The sequence below is a fragment of the Perognathus longimembris genome, chromosome 3 (assembly GCF_023159225.1).
Source record: "Perognathus longimembris pacificus isolate PPM17 chromosome 3, ASM2315922v1, whole genome shotgun sequence".
Classification (NCBI taxonomy): domain Eukaryota; kingdom Metazoa; phylum Chordata; class Mammalia; order Rodentia; family Heteromyidae; genus Perognathus; species Perognathus longimembris.
The window spans coordinates 17083696-17104010 of record NC_063163.1 but is presented as its reverse complement, the minus strand read 5'-3'; positions in this window follow the sequence as shown (position 1 = coordinate 17104010).

The window sequence follows — 20315 nt, the reverse complement described above, 5'->3', positions numbered from 1 at the left end:
TTAACGAGTATTAATGAAATGTAAAATATTCCTCAAAATAGTGCAAATGTATACGCATATATAGGATTCAAATAGTTTTTGCAAAATCATCTTTAATGCATTCTGTTTGATTCTAAATATATAAGTCAAATACAAATAAAGATGGTCTAGTCAAAGTTTTCTGTGCAGCCAGGTCCCCATGGAATGCCCCAGTGATGTTTATTTTATGTGAATAAACTTATGAGGTTATCAGAGGAGGTAACAAATTGTATAAGAAATGTAACCACTGCCTTACATATGAAACTGTGACCCCTCTGTACATCACTTTGACAATAAATAAGTAATTTTTCAGAAAAAAATGTAGTCTGAAAATACTGTTTTTCAATGGATGAAAAATTCTGAAAATATTTCTTCACAGCGTCACTTTATTTAAACCTCATTTAACAAATATTTTATGGGTGAAAGAATAAAATACCTGCCTATAGTAAAATATTTCAAGGTGTTTGCCAGGCATCGCTACCTGGTGGAGTGTGGATTAATCTAACTGAAAAAATGGCATAAAACACTAAAAGATTAAAGAATACTTTAAAAAAAGCATAATTTTAGATAGTTATGGCTTTTGTTGTTGTTGTCATTGTTGTTCATTTCTGTGGGTCATGGGACTTGAACACTGGGCCTGGTCACGGTCCCTGAGCTCTTCAGCTCAAGCCTCGCACTCACTACTGAGCCACAACTCCAGTTTCAGGTTCTGGTGGTTAAATGGAGATGAGAGATCCACGGACTTTCCTTTCCGGGCTGGCTTTGAACTGTGATCCTCATATCTCAGCTTCCGGAGTAGCTAGGATTACAGGCACGAGCCACCTGAGCATGGCAAAAGTTAAGATTTATATTATATTTTATTCTTGCATTTATATTTCTGTACTAACATTTTTTTTTCCTAATTTGTGTTTCTCTTTATGTTTCCATATGTTAGTCAGGCATTGTAGCTTACATTTTTAAACCTAGCCCTTGAGAGTGAATATCTGACAAGTTCATGCTTAAAGCCAGCAAGGCAAAAACTTAAAACCAAGAAGTACACATAGTGGTTTAGGCCTGTCATCTCATCTATGTGGGGAATACAAGGTAACTAAAATAACTTTACCGCCCAAGGAGTAGAAGGTCTGCTTAATAAGCATGAGCTAAACCCCAAGATTTCCAAAAAAAAGGATATACATACATAAATATCTATGCACACATATTTACATTACACATACAGATGCATATTTAATTCTCAAAAAATCATATTAATTTGTCCCCATAATTATATAATTGAGATCATTTTTGGAAGAATTTCAATTAAAATAATAATTTTGCATATAATTAAGAACAATTTACATTTATTAAATGCCCATTTCATTTAAGTTCTGAGAATAAATTTGCATGCATCATTTCACTTTCACTTAATACTTAGAAAAATCCAATGAGAAAGGTAGTTATGGCTGCTTCTTTTTTTATTTTTATAGCATTAAACATTTGCCTCTTAAAGAGATAAAACAACTTGTTTGGGCAAACCATTGTGGAATAGAGGTGAGTTCACTGGACATATAACTACCAATTTTATAATTATTGCCATCAATTGACTCTCAGAATGGCATCTGATACAAAGAGTCAGATATGTTGTGCAAGAAGTTTCTATTGTGATAAAAGTGGATTCCAGTTCAAGATTGGTTTGCCTTCGCAAAGGGACGTAGACTTAAAAATTATCATGTTGACCTTGATTCTGCAGAATAAAATCAGAACTGGAAGTCAATGGGAAGAAATTAGAAGCTTTTCAAAAATGAGAGTTATTTGAGACCATACAGCTCTGTGATAGAACTGATTTCAGTTAACTCTGAAGTTCGTTTTGTCACTGCCTATCTCTGTCTGATTAATTACAGGATGGTTTTACTATCTGAGTCCTGAGCAGATTTTTTTTTAATTTTATCAATTATAAACTGCCCCTCCTCCGTACATAATAGCTCACAATTCAGTCATTATTTAAATGGCGGACTGTGGAATCAGGACGTTTGTAAGTGAGTCTTTGCCCTTGCACTGTGTAGACTGAAGGGAACTGTAAAAATTGGAACAACTGATGCTTCAGTTTTCTCAAATGTAAAAATAGATGAGGTAATAATAGCTTCTGTATATTTGCAATACAAATTTTGTACAGAGTGTGACATTTAGTAAATGTTATGCAGGTGCTATTACATTCAACTGCAGGTAAAGCATTTCTTAATGCCTACATTGTGGTGCAGGCACTCATTCTATTATGTATCAAATTAGACATTTTCTTGTGTACATAATGACTACAAAATGAATGATATACACAGGTATCATATTGCATATTTAGCTTATAATTCTGTTTTTATTACATCTTCCAAACAAGAGTTTTACAGGCAGATATTAGTATGATAAGAAAAAACAAACCAAAATAGTGTATGTTGGCCTAATAAGAACTCAAGCAAAAGCTGGATTTTTTTTTTCATGCATTAAACAAAAATCTCTGGTCAAAGTGTACTCTCTGAGGATACTCATATTCTTTCCTCCCAGTTAGTTTCCAGTTAGGAAACTGGGATTTCAAGATTAAACAAGTTTTATGTTCAAAAATAAATAAATAACATTCACTCACACACACATACACACACAGAGAAACCAGCGATAAAGCCCAGAAAAAGATGTTCTTCATAAGAATGACACCATAATATTCGTCTTGAAATATTTTTGTAAAATTATTTAATATTAAACTAAATGTTCTTTCTAGATATTATTCTACATAATACATCATTTTTCATCATTCGTATTTGAAAGGTTACAAGTATATATTTGCATCATCATTCTGTTTTTCTATTCCAAAAAGTTTTACATACATTAAATATTACTTAATAATTTTGCATAATTTTAAGTAGTCTTCTTATGCTTTTAACTCCTTAAACATTTCCAATCAATCAACCTACATACAGTTGTTATTTTCATTTTTGACAACTTATTGAATCAGTTCTTGGTAAATAGAAAAGACAATATTGTTATTCTACATTATTTCTCTTTTCTGTTTTCAAATGAGATATTTAATCATCTTTCCTAAAGATATGACTCAATTGTAATTTCCTGAGAAAATCAGATAAAATTGTGATGCAATGATTCTGACAGAATATTGCAAGAGTTGGGTAGTGTGTGTAATCATGATTGCATAAAGTCGTTTTTATTATTACCTGTAGAATTTAAAATAAAACAAGAGACATTGTAGGGTATTACATTTGCTTTCCAAATTGATTTCAATATCTTCTAATATTTTATATAAGCCAGGTATTGCTCATAAAATGGATAAAGATGATAATAGACTGCTAACTCTTCCCTCATTCCATCTATTCTTTAATCATATTTGTACTTTCTCAGCTCAGCTCATTTTCTCCTTTTCCTAGTAAATATTTATCCCTTATCAGATGAATAGAGAATTGCTAGTCTAATACAAAATCATGACAATTTTTCATTTGGCACTGTCATTTCGTGATAATCATAGATATACAATGAGAACTGTCTTCGATGGTGGAAACTTGTAATATATTCTGAGAATTGGAAAGAATTATTTTAATCACTCTTGACACATCTTTTCAGAAATTGTCTTTAAGTCATTATCAACATCCCTGGTCATAATTTTCTACTATGACTTCTTTTCTAGAATTTCTTCTAACTGCAGGACAGATGTTGAACCTCTTTATATTGGAGAAAAAAAAAGTGGCAAAGGAATAAACATTAGTTCAGCAGGGGCAGAAGTACTACTTTCTGAATTTCTTTTCTGAAGAATGGATGACTTATCCTTCAAATGACTCCTGTGATTAGAGAAAATAAATGAGCATTGTGCACCCGGCACTCAATACTCCATTTTCCTGTCATTATGCCATGGTAAGCTTAACATTTCTAATTATATACATCCATAACTTTTATTCAAGTCTTATGTCCTTTAATGATAGAGTCCTGCTTTGCAATTTTAGCTATTGACACAAATCCTAATTTAATTATTAATTGAATTAATTGAAAAGTCATTGAATTGCAACTCAGTAAAAGATTCCATTCATCCAGAGTGGCATTATATGAAACAGATGTTTCAAATAAACTCTGATTATTTGTTATTGTAAGTATTTTTATACTCATACTAGCCCCGCAAAGTTATTTTTAATTAAAAAGTTTTTACTCAGTTTCATCTCTGATATTGTAAACTTATCAAAATCGAGTTCTGACATTAGAAAAAAAAACTCATATCTTTTTGAATGGATAACCAAATTACTGGTTGGAAATGGATGGAGATTAATGTGTCTCTAATTTGGTGATAGGTTTGAATGGAAATTATTTTCAAATCCAATTATCTCACATATACAAATAGTAAGTTAAAGCTTTTTATTAAAAGACATAGAATGTTTTACAAAACTTCTGCTTTAAATAGAATACAATCTCAGGGCTTTGGTATTTTGAGCACCACTTTTATGAACTTATTGAGAGAAGTGCGTCTAACAATATAAAATGTGGATGATTCCTGGGTATTGGTTATAGGTAATTGAAAGGCTAAAATGATCTATTTCAATGAGTATTTGCGGGGCACTTTTGAAACTATAAGTTAGCCTTTTCCCTACAGTCCTCATTCATAAATATAGGATTTTTGTTGACAATTATCTTAGTCTTAGTCTAAAAACAACAGTTCAATTTAAGACACAGATGATTTCTAAAACTTATCTGGCTTCTTTTTAAAAGATAATTCATTTAACAAATTGACAATTGTAGATGGAGGATGAATGGCATTTGAAAGAATGTGGGTTAACTCAATCCATAGTTTTATATTGCTATATTAAAACTTATTCAATTTTAATTAAATCTCACATTCCATAACACTTAGGGGACATACCATCTTGTTTTTGAAGAAACTTTTGTAGCCAAACAACAACAAAACAACAGAACAGTTATTACTCTATGAAAAATTATACTTTAGGGGTTAATGTGTGGTTATATTGCTAGGGAGGCAATTTTAAAGCTGTTACATATCTCTACACTACATTTTCCATAGGGATTATTGTTTATTATTGAATGGTAATGACACGAATGAATAAGGAAAGAGGAAGAAAGGCTCAGCTATGAAGTAATTGTAAACCACTTTCAAAGCCTCCCTGCTTTTCTTACTCAGAAACTGATATTGCTTAGACATAAAGTATGAGACTATGGAGATGGTGAAAGTCCTAAGCAGGGAATGTTGTATTGGAAGAATCATTTGCATATGTATCTGAATTGAATTCTAAGGAAACTGCAGGATAGGACAAATGACTGAAATTCACAGACACAGGCATTGTTGAATGATCAAGATTCACATTAATGTAAATGTCATAGTTTATCTATTTGATTCAACTTTCCTTTTTCTTGATGATTCCACTGAATGCCTATGTGTTACCCTATACAAAAATATTTTAAATTTAAGTCTGGACACAATTAAAAAAAAAACAGGAAAATACAGGGATGGGAAAGATTCTTTAAGGACATTGTGCAAGTATAGGAAACAAAATCAAATATTGACCAATAGTATTTTATTAAATTGCAAACCTTGGGGAGAGAAAACAAGAAAGTAACTAAACAACCTATAGAGTGGGAATATATATATATGAATATATGTATATGTAAATACATATATATGCATATTAAACCTTTGGCAAGTTGTAAGTATAAAATTGTGTTCTGTACTTAAATTATTAGCAGAAATAAAAAAATAATTTGATTTAAAAATAGGCACTGGATCACAATATACATTACTCAAATGAACATATAAAAGTGTCAGGTGAGTTTATTTGGAAAAAATAATGAAAATGAAACTAGAGTGAAATATAACCTCCCAGATGTAAGAATAGATCTTTCCAGTACAGAAAACGACACGTGCTAGTGAGGATGATGTGACTTTTCAATAGTGTTATTGCAAGTGTAAATGAAATGACTCTTCAATAGTATTGTTGCAAGTGTAAATCCCTACACTCATTAAGGAGGATGCTCAAAAACAAACAATTGCAATATGATACATATGGACTGGATCTATACTCAGAAGAAAGGAAATCATTCCGGGAAAGATCCCTCTACTTTCCTTACTTGTTGCTGCCTTAGTAATAGTAGCTGAGATATGGAATGATATTTGTTCATAATGAAATACCATCATTCATGAATATAAGAATGGAACTGGAGAATGTCTTCTGAAATAATGCCAGACACAGAAAGAAACAAAATCACTTCATTTCACTAATATGTGGAATATATAAAATATAGTCTCATGGAATTTTTTGTAGACTTGTATTTACCAGAGAACAGAGCAAGTAGGGTCCAAGATTGATGGGTTATGTTAATCCCAAGGGTAATTAGCTACATTTAGATAGGAGCAAAGAGTTTTGGTGTGTGATAGCACAATATAGGAAAATAGTTTATGATGATAGACAATATATTTAGAAAAGCTAGAAGAAAGGATTTTTGGAAGTTTTCATTTTGATGAAATATTTGAGGAGATACATTTTTAGACTTTTCTAAACATTCTATAGAGGAGATACATGTTTATACATGTCTAAATATTCTATAGTATATACCTGAATTGAAAAATTTACATTTTTCATCAAGAAAATATATATTAAATTTCATCAAAATAAACGAGTTATAAAAGCAGATTCTGTATCCACATTTAAAGTGATTTTTTTATTTATGTATTTTTACTGGAATATCTGAGTCATTATTAAGAGCAGTGGTATGAAAGTTGAGAATAGTTCAAAAATATAATAGATAATTAGAAAGAAAAAAACAAGCACAATCATGTGTTTTTTTAGAACATTTAGAAGGATGCTTTGTTTTCATGAGTGATCCAATTGCCATTCTGAACCTAAACTGCAAAGCTGCATGTGACCAGCAATTGATTCCAAAGAGATTGGAAGGCTGTTGGAGGAGTTACTGTCCTAGCTAGTGCTAGTATTTAGGGTACTAAGTGGATAGATTGGAAGCTGTCAGATTAAGGATTTAATGAAAGTGGGGTTACTGGAAAAGTCGATTTGAAAATGAAGATATAAAATGAAGTTCAATTCCAAGTTTTATTAGAAATCATTATCACTGAGAGAAGAATGCTTTGTGATATAAAATTCCATTTCTTCCTTCTTTTTTTCCTTCCATCCTTCCTTCCTTCCTGCATCACTCCTTCCTTTCCTTCTTTCTTTCCCTTCCTTTCTCTTCTTTTTACTTTTTCCTTCCTTCCTCCCTCCCTCCCTCCTTTCCTCCCTCCCTCCCTCCTTTCCTCCCTCCCTCCCTCCCTCCTTCCCTCCCTCCCTTCCTTCCTTCCTTCCTTCCTTCCTTCCTTCCTTCCTTCCTTCCTTCCTTCCTTCCTTCCTTCCTATGCTTTCTTCATTTGTTTCTTTCTTTGCTTTCCAATAAGAGAGATAATCAAGTAAGAAATTTTCAACAGAAGTAAAAAGCTAATGTAGGATTTTGTATATACAGGTTTGAAAACAGGTTTGTAATGAGGATAGATAGTTTAAAGTCAATATACAGATTTATTGCAATACATTTGACAAACAATACTCAGGACCATAAGATTATGTGGTATTAGAAATATAGTGAATATAGATAAATTAAAAACTGGAATTCCTCGGGGCTGGGGATATAGCCTAGTGGCAAGAGTGCCTGCCTCGGATACACGAGGCCCTAGGTTCGATTCCCCAGCACCACATATACAGAAAACGGCCAGAAGCGGCGCTGTGGCTCAAGTGGCAGAGTGCTAGCCTTGAGCGGGAAGAAGCCAGGGACAGTGCTCAGGCCCTGAGTCCAAGGCCCAGGACTGGCCAAAAAAAAAAAAAACAAAACAAAAAAAAAAAAAAAAACAAAACTGGAATTCCTCAATGAGACTTATCATGAAAGACAAGTATTAGATATAATGAGACCAAAACCAAAATACAGTATAGGAACCATGATTTCTCCAAAACACTGAGATACTTTGTTACAGAGAAAACACTTAACAATGTCAGAGGTGACTATTGAACTGTGGATATTGGCTTTAGAAACACACAGTTCATTAGTGACTTGATAATGCAATTTCAACCAAGTGATTGGATTTGGAGATTTAATAGCATAGGATCAAAAGATGGACTGAAAAACTCAAATGAAATTCTTAAATGAAAATATATGTATTTTAAACTATTGTTTTAGCATGAGAAATTATTTAAAAAGTGATATTTGTTAGTGAACTAGAGTTAAGTCATGATTTTTTGTTAATGGAAGTAATATGTTAGTTTACGTGATAAAAATGATATAGTAAGGTCATAACAATCAACAATAACATAGAAAAATAGGGGGAAATTTTGGCAGATAAATTCTTGAGTCAATGAGAGACTTGGTCAAAGTTAAAAATATAAGTAGGATTTTCCATGGGAAAATGAAAAACTAATATATAACAAGAGGTCAATAGGTTAAACATGGGAGAAAGTTATGGTAGGTAATTGTTGGGGAGCCAGTCGAAGTTTGGTTTTAGTAACTTAAAAGTGATAGGATGAAAGTGGTTGGATGTTTTGCAGAGACCAAAACTGCATGTCATGTGGAAGCATGAGCCGGTAAGTGTAAAGGTGGCATATCCTAACCTGACAAAGACAATGTTAATTTTAGTGATTTCAAACCTAGCATAAGTATGTAAGCTTTATGGTCAGGAACTGAACATGGAAGAATTTCTCATTTTGTTTTCTTCCCACAGGTATAAGTGCAAAATTTAATCTGGCTGAAACAGAGACATGACTTTGTCAAGTGAGTGTGATGAGTAGGAGAGAGACAGGGTCTTGGAGGTGTAAGAATGGGATACTTTTAATGAATGGAAATCAAATTTGCTGAAGACAGAAGAAAGGACATCAATGTGGTGAGGGACAGCGCGAAAAAGTTGATAAAAGCACACAGATGCCACAGTGAGAGAGAAGTCATTGGAATCAGAGAGGCTTGAGTATATAAACATAGAGGAGGACTGGATGTTTGGGAATGACAGGAAAATTAAAAAATCAGGGAAGGTGGAGAAGGAAAGAAGTGCAACTGAACTAGAAGAATCATCTAGCTATATAGAAATCACTAAGATTATATGGAGAAAGATACATGAGTAATTCAAAAGACAAAATAAAGAACAGCAACTACCATTCATCTAATTATTATTTTTAATTATTGAATTTACTTAAAAGCAAGCTATATGCTTTTATGCAGTGTTCCTTTAGGAACATAGACTTGTAAGATAAAATATCAATGGCAGCTTCGCTCAGAGGAGCTTATCTTACATTAAAAAAATGTAATTCCACTCTGGCAACATTTTTTAAAGTACCTCCAATGTTATTTTCAAGTAAGCTTTCCTGATCCTCTAGCCTCTTCATAATTCAAATCATTTACACATCATTTAACAGCTAGGTATGATCCATTTTTCTAACCAATTTATTTAAAAACTGATGGTGTTAATCTATTTCTGTAGCCAGGTACTTGGTTTCCTGCTTCTGTGGCTCCTAGGTGTTCACCTCACGCCTCTGACGCTCTATCTGCAACAGAGCAAGCTAAAAAAGAAAATACATAAAGGTCAAATTTACACTTTATTTTCTTGAGTTCTGGCACATTTCCACCTACCTTCTCCCTCCTTATAGTTTACAGTAATTTATTCTCAGGCTACGCAATAAAAGTACATTTTTTTTCAGCTCAAACCCTGTAAGAACAAAAAGAGGGTATATACAATTAATGAAGAAAATCTGTAGAATTTAGTAAAAAAAAAAAAAAAAAGATTGATATATCAGAGGGCAAATCAGAAACTCTCGTCTCGTCATAGGATGTTTTCTTCCCATCTAAAAACACGAGGCCTGTCCACGGATATGGTGTCTCTATTGGACATAAGGTTTTCTTCCAGAAAATCTATCTATCTATCTATCTATCTATCTATCTATCTATCTATCTATAGATATATCTATCTATATCTATCTATATAGATATCTATATAGATCTATCTATCTATAGATAGATAGACATATATCAATATATATTATAGATATAGGCATGTACTGCCCAATACAGTAAAACTATACACTACTCTACACAACATCACATACTAAAGTTATGGTTTCTATTTACCGAAGAAGGAATCACATTTTTATACAACTTCCTAAAAAATATAGAGATGTGTATTTTCTCCTGATGAGTTTTTATTATTTTTTGTTTTTATTTTTGAAGCAGAATCTCACTATGTAGGCTGAACATGGCTTCAAATCATCATAATTCTCCTGTTTCTGTGTCTCGGGATTCCAGGCTTAAGTCATCTTATGTGTCAGTGATTCACTTTAATAAATGATGTGGCTAATATCTCAGCTTCATATGTTTCCGGTTACTTGGCTTGATTATTTTGTTTACTAAAATACATCAAATAATCTTGAGTAATTTTTACTAAAGTCCTAACCTCAAAAGAATAAAATAGGCTTTAAATTATTCTGCCCTCTTGTTTCTCAATTTTGCATGACTTAAGGCTACATAGACCTTTGTCTATCAATAAATTAATATTAACCTTTGCATGACTTTTGCTCCTGAACCTTTCCCGATACTTTGCTTTAGAACAATGCTCTTTATGTCATTCCTCTGAAAATCAAACTAAATTTCAGCATTCATAATATTAAATGACTTATGTATCTTTATCTTTAGAAAGTGTTCCTACAATAACACCATGGGCTATTTTGCACTTGACAATTTGTTTTAGCAAAGTACTCAATACAATACATTTTAATTAAATAGATTCCATTGGAGAAGACTCACAATGAAGAGATTTTTTTTTGGGGGGGGGAGGATGGGGGAGTTGGCTGAATTCTGTTAACGTATACCACCATTCTAATGAAATGCTCATGGTAAATATTCTCTTTCTGGTTCTAGTAGAGATGATTCAGCAGTACTTTGTGTAAGAGAAGAAAGTGAGTAGAATTACCAAGGTTTGTCAAATTCTTATGTACTCTTCACAAACACTTCCATTTCTGTTCAGTGGATAAGAAACTGGCCTGTGTTTGATCCACTTCTTTCACCCACATCAAAAATATATAAAAGTAAATGACTCATACTTTGCTTTCATATTGCTCATTTAACCATGCCCATGAACCAGAATGAATTTATTCTCCTACCTAACTAGAAGACAATAAACTAACTAGTAACTTCTCAATACAGCTGTAACACTATCCCTTTGGAATCATATTGGTAGCAAATCCCTAGAAAATACTACAAAAAAAAAATAAATAAAAGCTTTCCCTTTGGATTTATAGATCTGCTGAACTCCTCAGCTAAGTAGGGAAGAGATGAGCTGTACATTCACAGTGTTGAAATAGATTTTTAAAATAGGCAAATAGATGTAAAAAATAGATTTTCAAATAACAGAATTTTACTTTTGTTCTCATAAAATTATATATTAAAACAAACATCAAATTTTACAGATTATTTCATTATAATAAGTATGTTATGTTTACAGAACAAAACTAAAATTACAAAGAGGTATAAGGTTTAGATTGGATTTTAATTCTAAAAACAGCTGAAAATAAAGATACTGAAATGTTAATTTTTTCCAGAAATAATTGAAGAATCTTAGTTGTTTTACCTATCATTCTCACTCCCTAGTGATAAACACTTATTATCTAAGCAATACTCTCTGAATGGTAATTCTGGTCTTATGAATAGATTGGATCTAAAATTATCCAAATTTCCCCTCACAGTCTGAAGAAATAAACAGTCAGTACTACTTTTGGCCAGATGTGTAAAAAAAAAGCTAAATAATGGACAACAATATCAGGTTAAAAGTTCTGACCAATTTTAACATCAAACCAAACCCCAAATGAAGCCCACCCCACCCCGACCCATGGCATTTTCTCCATCTACAATAGTATCTTGCTTTTCTTGATTTTGCAGTGAGACTTATCTTTGTTAGCTCCTGTGACAGCTTTTGGGTGAGTTTTAAACTTCCACACACAATCTGTATTTGAGGATGTACCTATATTTAATGCCATTGTGTTTCATTTCTGTGCACTTTTACATATGTGGATATATAGTTCTGTGAAATATCAATTAATACTTTTATCATTAAATAATGGTATTCATTTTTTTTACCAGTACATAAGAAAATGCTTGCAACAGCATTTTTTTTCCTTAATAGCAACTTCATTTTTCTCAAATTGTGTAGAATGCGCTTCTTGAAACTTTGGCCATAGATGTTTTTCCAAGTCATAATTCAACTGCAATTTTGAATTGTCTTGCTTAACCAGTTAAAAAATTCATTTCTGATTAGTGAATAGAAAATTTAGTCTTGCTAACCATATTAGCATTGTTGATATCCTCTTTGGTAGTTTGAACTTGTTTTTATTAATGTCACTGTGAAAAAAAATCTTCTTTGCTTCAGGTTTATTTTTGGTTCTTCCTTGGTAATGATGTATGCATGTGTGTGTGTCCTTTGGCTTCTCTACTGAGTTAGACATTTGAATTCACCTTCTATTCTCTAAGTAGTTGTTTCTAAATATTTAAACATGCATATTTGATTTAGTTTGATTCAACAAGAATATACAGCATTAATATTTTATGCTCTTCCCTAGCAAAATTGGTCAGAAATTTTAACCTGATATTTTTGTCCATTATTTAGCTTTTTTTTACACATCTGGCCAAAAGTAATACTCACATAGATAGATAGATAGATAGATAGATAGATAGATAGATAGATAGATAGATAGATAGAGAGAGAGAGAGGGATAGATAGAGAGAGAGAGAGAGAGATAGAAGCTGTATGAATTTATATACAACCTTTTCCTTATGCTTGCTATTGTTTTGGTGAGGAATTTTATTTATACATCCACTCTGAGTTTGGATACCAAGTCTCTTTTTTTTTTGGTCAGGTTTATGTTTAATTGAATCTCAGCATTACATTCCCTAAATAGCAAAGACTTATCTGATTTTTTTTTTTTTTTTTTTTTTTTTTTTTTTTGGCCAGTCCTGGGCCAGACTCAGGGCCTGAGCACTGTCCCTGGCTTCTTCCCGCTCAAGGCTAGCACTCTGCCACTTGAGCCACAGGGCCGCTTCTGGCCGTTTTCTGTATATGTGGTGCTGGGGAATCGAACCTAGGGCCTCGTGTATCCGAGGCAGGCACTCTTGCCACTAGGCTATATCCCCAGCCCTATCTGATTTTTTTAAATGGCCCATCTTTTAAAACATCGGTGAAATTCAGGTGAGTGTGTAATCTGCAGCTTTAAATACCATCAAACATTTTCATAGGTTAGCTTCATTTGATGTACCCAAACAATGAGAAATTGATGAGAGATCCCATTATTAAATATTATCACAATCATGTCTTTTTTTCTGATACATATCAGTATTTTCTTTATCTCTACTGTTATATTCAATACAATACCTAATAAAATATATTATTACTTTATTGATAGGACATTTTAATGACTGTTTTTATAGAAAAGGAGATGATTTTTTCATCTATTTCTTTCCCAGCTCAATATTACTAACTGCAATCTCTAAAACATTTTTTTTCACAATGAAGCTTGAAACCAATAATCTCTATCTCTCTCTCTTCTCTCTCTTTCATTTATTTATTGAGGCTTGTCCTGGATCTTGAACTCAGAGACTTGATGTTCAAGGCTAGTATTCTACCACTAGAAATAGTGTTCCATTTATAGCTTTTTTTAAAAAAAATTTTATTGTCAAACTGATGTACAGAGAGATTACAGTTTCATACATTAGGCATTGGATACATTTTTGTACTGTTTGTTACCTCCTCCATCATTCCCCCTCCCCCGTACCCCCTCCCCCTTTCCATTTCCCTCTCCCATGAGTTGTTCAGTTCATTTAAACCAAACAGTTTTGCAAGTATTGCTTTTGTAGTCATTTGCTCTTTTACCCTGTATCTCTCAATTTTGGTATTTCATTTCAGTTTCCTAGTCTAATACCAGTATACACAGTTTCCAATGTACTCAGATAAGATACAGATATAGTGCAGGTACAACCACAGGATGGGGATACAAGAGGATCATCAATAATAGAAGCTACGGTTTCACATGGCATGTTGAAAGTGATTACAACAGTGATATAACACTCGTTTCCATAACATGGAGTTCATTTCACTTACCATCATCTTATTTGTTCATAAGGGTATAGCTATTGGGCTCTTTTGATCCTCTGCTGTGAGCCTAAACCTGTGCTAATTATTTCCTATGAGGGAGACCATAGAGTCCATGTTTCTTTGGGTCTGGCTCACTTCGCTTAGTATAATTTTTTTCCAAGTCCTTCCATTTCCTTACAAAGAGAAACACTTGGGCTCCTTGGCACAGGATGGAACTTTCTTACCAAAGATCCAGAAATTCTACAGATCAAAGAAAGGATGGACAAATGGGACTGCATCAAACTGCAGAGCTTCTGCAGGGCAAAGGACACAGCTTGCAAGATAAACAGAAAGCCCATGAATTGGGAAAAGGTCTTTACCAGCCATACAACAGACAAAGGCCTCATATCTAAAATATATGCAGAGCTAAAACAATTACATTCCTCCAAAACAAAACCGCAAAGAACCAATAGCCTCCTCAACAAGTGGGCTAAAGACTTAAAAAGAGACTTCTCTGAAGAGGAAATGAAAATGGCAAAGAGACATATGAAAAAGTGCTCTATATCACTGGCCATAAAAGAAATGCAAATCAAACAAACATTGAAATTCCATCTCGCCCCAGTAAGAATTTCCTATATCAAGAAAACTAACCGGGCTGGGAATATGGCCTAGAGGCAAGAGTGCTTGCGTGGTATACATGAAGCCCTGGGTTCGATTCCTCAGCACAACATACATAGAAAACGGCCAGAAGTGGTGCTGTGGCTCAAGTGGCAGAGTGCTAGCCTTGAGCAAAAAGAAGCCAGAGACAGTAGGACTGGCAAAAAAAAAAAAAAAAAAATTAACAATAACAAATGTTGGAGGGGATGTGGCCAAAAGGGAACCCTACTTCATTGTTTGTGGGAATGTAAACTCGTTCAGCCACTCTGGCAAGCGGTATGGAGATTCCTCAGAAAGCTAAACATAGAGCTCCCCTATGACCCAGCAGCCACACTTTGGGGCATCTACCCAAAAGACCACAAACAAGAACACACTAAAGCCACCAGCACAAAAATGTTCATGGCAGCACAATTTGTCATAGCTAGAATATGGAATCAACCCAGATGCCCCTCAGTAGATGAATGGTTCAGGAAAATGTGGTATATAGACAAAATGGAATTTTATGCCTCTATAGCTCTTTTTGTCTGGTTAACTCAAGGTAGGAATTTCACTGATTTTCCTACCAAAGTTAGCTCCTATTCATCATCCTTAGATCTTAGCCTTCTGAGCAGCTAGATTTTCAAGTGTGAGCTCCTGTCACTTGGCTTTATTTTGACTTACCTAATTCTCCTTTTTGTTTCTTTAGAAAACATGATTAATAACCTTTTTGTGATACTCAATGGCAATTCTAGCTGGCCCTGCCTCCCAGCCTGTGGCTAAGATAGTGCCTGGTGGTGAACCTGGAGGTGGTCCTGTGGGCTGTGATGTAGAATTAGGCCACCTCTTATGATTGGTCTCTCGGCCTTCCACCCTTGACAGACAGCAATTTAATAGAAGGATCTACCTCAATAAAGCAAGAAGTATGCAGACATTTTCCCAGACTCTGTCTGATTGTCCTCCGGTGATGGGGGGCTGGGTGCAGGTGGTCCATCGACCCTTCTCCTTTCTTGGCCCACCCCGGTCAGGGCGAGCTTCCCCATCTCTCCCACAGGTCAGGAGAGCACTAGGGGCCAGAGACCCAGACACTGGCACCCAACGTGGGGCAAGAGGAAGCGTAGGTTCAGAGCTATCAGTGAGCCAAGTCAAGCGAGTTCAGAGAGGTAAGGGTATCCCCAGAAAAGATGGGGCAATCTCAAATGCAGCATGATGATCAGCGCTTAGAGTGCTGAGGTTCATGCTTCAAAGCATAGGTTTAGACATCTCAGTCTTCCAGGCCAAAAGGGTCTGGGAGGCCTTGATTCGCATGGTGCCTTGGCTGGCGAACGCTAATCTTTTTAGCTGGATTACTTGGGACCTTGTAGAGCAGGAGGTGAAGAGGAGGGAATTTGACTTGGGAGAGGAGCTCCCTCTCATAGTCTTCCCAATCCTCTCGGCCCTTAAAGCTTGCTTTTCCCAGGGCCCCTAAGGGAGAGCATCTGGGCCTGGGAAGGATTTGCGGAGGAACGTGTTGGATGGGAGGGAGACAGCCCTCCCACTGCCCAGGAGGAGAGGGGGTCAATGCCTCACTCCTATAAGCCCATAGATGAGCCTTGGCCCAATCCCCCTGGTCCCAAACCAAGCACCTCGGCCCCAGGACATGTGGCAGACAAGCAAGGTGGGGGGCGGCCTACCCCATCTTGTCACCACTCCTCCACCGAGGCTCCCCTCCGTCTTGTGCGGACCTGAGATAGCCTGCTGAGCCGCCCTTTTGTAGCCGCGGTTCATGCTTATCATGCAGGGCCTTCCCAATAAATGTTAACCCTGGACACATTAGGCCAGCCTGGTGGTACCCCTGGGAAGCCCAGGATTTTAAAGAACTTAGAAAGGCAGTTTCTGAGGATGGACCTAATTCTCCCTGGGCTGAAATGGTCCTCCATGGCCTGGCTTATCAACTTTGCACCACCCAAGATTGGAGGAGTTTAGCTAAGGCTGTACTTCCTAGTCCACTGTACCTAAAATGGCGTGCTTTTTTTAGCGACGAGTGCCATGCTCAGGCTGAGAGAAATCAAGCTGCTGATTCCCCAGTCCCCATAACTTTTGAAATGTTGTCAGGTTCCAGTAATCAGTACTCTACAGGCCTCCAACAGGCTATGCTTACTGCCCCCTATCAAGAGCAGGTGCGGGGCCTGGGATTGGCGGCATGCGAAAGGTTAGAGGAGGGCCCCTTGGAGCCCCTGGTATCAGGAATTACTCAAAGGGCTATGGAGGGCTTTGGCACCTTTATCTACAGGGTGGAAAAGAGCCTCCAAAGGAAGTACCCTCCTGGGCCCCCGCAGGACCAGCTTGCTAAGATTTTGGTGTGGGAGGGAATGACCATAGACCACAAACTAGCCTGTGCAGGAATGAAGGACAAATCTATGGAAAGGTGGATAGTTGCCTGCAAGGACGTCGGTACTCAGGCCCACGAGACAGTCGCTGACGGCTTTGCTTACTGAGGCGCCCGCCCTTGCCTCTTCCAGCAGGGCAAACAAAGGGGTCTGTTATGGGTGTGGCCACCAGGGCCACTTCAATAGAGAGTGTCCTACAGGTTGAGTAAGACCTGGTGCCTCCCAAGGACAACCCTCAGGCCAGGCTAAGGGGCTACCTAGAACACCCTGCCTCTCGTGCAAGAAGGGACTTCATTGGTGAAAGAATTGTGGGTCCAAGTTTGACGTTAAGGGAAAGCCTTTAAACTGGTAGTGGGGTTCCCTCCAGTCCTGTCACCCCAAGGAGGTGCCCCATCTAGTGACCTGCCTAGGGTCCACTGGACAGTCCCAATAATCCTGGGAATTAAGCCAAATATGGACATCTTTATAGCAGGAAAAAGATTTTGATGCTTAATTGACACTGGAGCAGATGAGACAATATTAAGAAAAGAGGAGGTTCCCCCACAATGGAGGCTTATCTCTGGGCCTCGGTTGTTGGGGGTGGGGGATGACACTAGGTCTGAAGAAACCAGGGACTGGCTCACCCGGAGGGATGTAGATGGTAGTCAGGGAAAAGTATGCCCCTTGGTGTGGTCTGGCTTAACAGCTAATCTGCTAGGACAGGATATTTGGAGGGAAGCTGAGGCCTCTATCACCTCAGATTATGGCCTGTCAGGTGACCTTAGCAATTATCAGGGAGTGCCTCCTTTTGAGGCTTCGAGGCAGAAGACTCCTATTCCTCTTATGAGGCCTCACCCCCAATCCTAGAGGCCACTGTTCCTACTGTCCCTGCCATTCGATGGCTCCTGGGCCCTCCGGTGTGGGTGGAACAGTGGCCACTCCCCCTAAACAAACTAGAAAGATTAAAAGAAATAATATCAGAACAACTAGCCCTAGGACACATTAGACCCTCTCTAAGTCCTTGGAACAGTCCTGTATTTGTTATACAAAAGGCTTCAGGTAAATGGAGACTGTTACAGGACCTAAGAAAAATTAATGAGCAGATGATTCCCACAGGCACCCCTTTACGAGGGCTGCTGTGGATCCCCTCCATTCCTCGGGATCTGACTCTTATTGTGATAGACATCAAGGATTGCTTCTTTTCCATTCCTCTTGACCCACAGGACTGTGAGAAATTTGCCTTCTCCATCCCCTTGGCTAACTACCAGCAGCCGGACCAAAGATATGAGTGGTAGTACTACCTCAGGGCATGGCTAACAGTCCAGCCTTCTGTCAATATTATGTGTCGCAAGTCCTGCAACCCCTTCAGAGCCAAACAGATATTATTCTATGTTTATATGGATGACATCATTATTGGGGCGGCGGATGCTTCAGGCACTCCTAGAGAGGGGAGGATTGCACATATCCAATGACAAGGTTCAGACCTTACCTCTCTTTAAGATTTTGGGGGCCAACTCTGTTTGCCCCCTTAAGCCTCAATTATCCTTCCAGTCATCCTATGCTTTGGTGGAGTTACAAAAAATGTTAGGTGAGATTAACTGGTTAAGGCCTTGGCTTCACCTGCCTACAGAAGATCTGCTTCCGCTTTTTGACTCTTTAAAGGATAAAGCCCCCACTGATGTTATTACTATAACTTCATCACAACAAGTAATATTTCAAAAAATTCAGATGGCCTTAAACATGGCACAATTGGCTTGTTATAGGCCCGAATGCCCCCTTTGTCTTTGGATCCTTTCCAGCTCAGAGCTTTCCTCAGCTGCCATTACTCAGGCTGGTGAGCCTCTCCAATGGGTGCATGCATCGGTAGGAGGGGCTCCCAGGGTTTACTCCCAGCTAGACCAGCTAGCTGACCTGGTAATTAAGGGCAGAGATATTTCCTTGAGACATTATGGGTGGGATCCTGATGTGCTAGTTATTCCCTACCGGCTGTGAGATTTTGAGTGGGTAAAAGCAAACCATAATTGGGTGTCTAGTGCTTTAGAGGGTTTCATGGGGAAGTTGGACTGCTATTATGGCACTTCAAGTTGGGTAACATCATTTTCGAGGTTACAGTGGACTCCCCCCATACTTTTCTCTACCAAACCTCTCATTAAAGCTGTAAATGTTTTTACTGACAGAGGAAAAGCAGGATCTGCCGCGGTGATATACTCCCCTGCCAATATAGAAGAGGGCACCCACTACTTTGAGCCAGTTACAGGGTCTGCACAGTTTAAGGAGCTGTACGCAGTTGCCCTGTCCCTAACCCATGTCCAGCAGCTGAGGAACCTGTTTTCTGATAGTTTGTATGTAGTTAATTTGTTACCAACCCTAGTGTCCTCATACATTAAACTAGATAAAAATCTAGTCACTCCCTTAATGATCCAAGTCCGGTCATTACTAAAGGAATGGGCTGAGCCCATCTTTTTACATCATCTCGGAAGACACCAGGAGCTGCCTGGAAATTTGGCATGAGGAAACCAAATGACTGATGAACTGGCTACTAATGGGACTATTATAGCCATAGCCACTCCACAGCCTCAAAACTTTCAAATGGCTCAAGGACATCATGAGCTTACGCATTTAAATTGGTGAGGGTTACATAAAAGATTCCCCCTGGTTCCTATAAAGTACTTAAAAAAGATTATAAGGACATGCAAATCATGTATGCCATTCCTGCAGGTCCCACCTCTGCAATCTCCTGGAGTTAACCCCAGAGCCCTTAAGCTTAATGTTATCTGGCAAACTGATGTGATCCACTATGCTCCCTTTGGAAAATTAAAACTGTGGCCACTTGACAAAGATTGAAGAAGAAATGACAATGTAATAGAGCCAGAGAAAACATTTTAACTATTTAAGTGGGGGAAACAATCTGTAAAAGATCTCTAAGAACTAGTTAATATGTACTCACAAAAGTAAATGGGGGGGGGAATCATAAATGGTAGAATACACTTGAGCCAAAGACGTTAAGAGAAATCATTCATATGGGATCACTCTATGTAAATACAGAGCTTATACCAGAAGGTGATATTTTGCAATTACATTGACTGCTATGAAGGGGGAAAATGATTTAGTCAAGATGAAGTAAAAGGGGGCTGGGACTGTGGCCTAGTGATAGAGTACTTACCTCGTTTACATGAAGCCCTGGGTTCAATTCCTCAGCACCACATACATACAAAAGG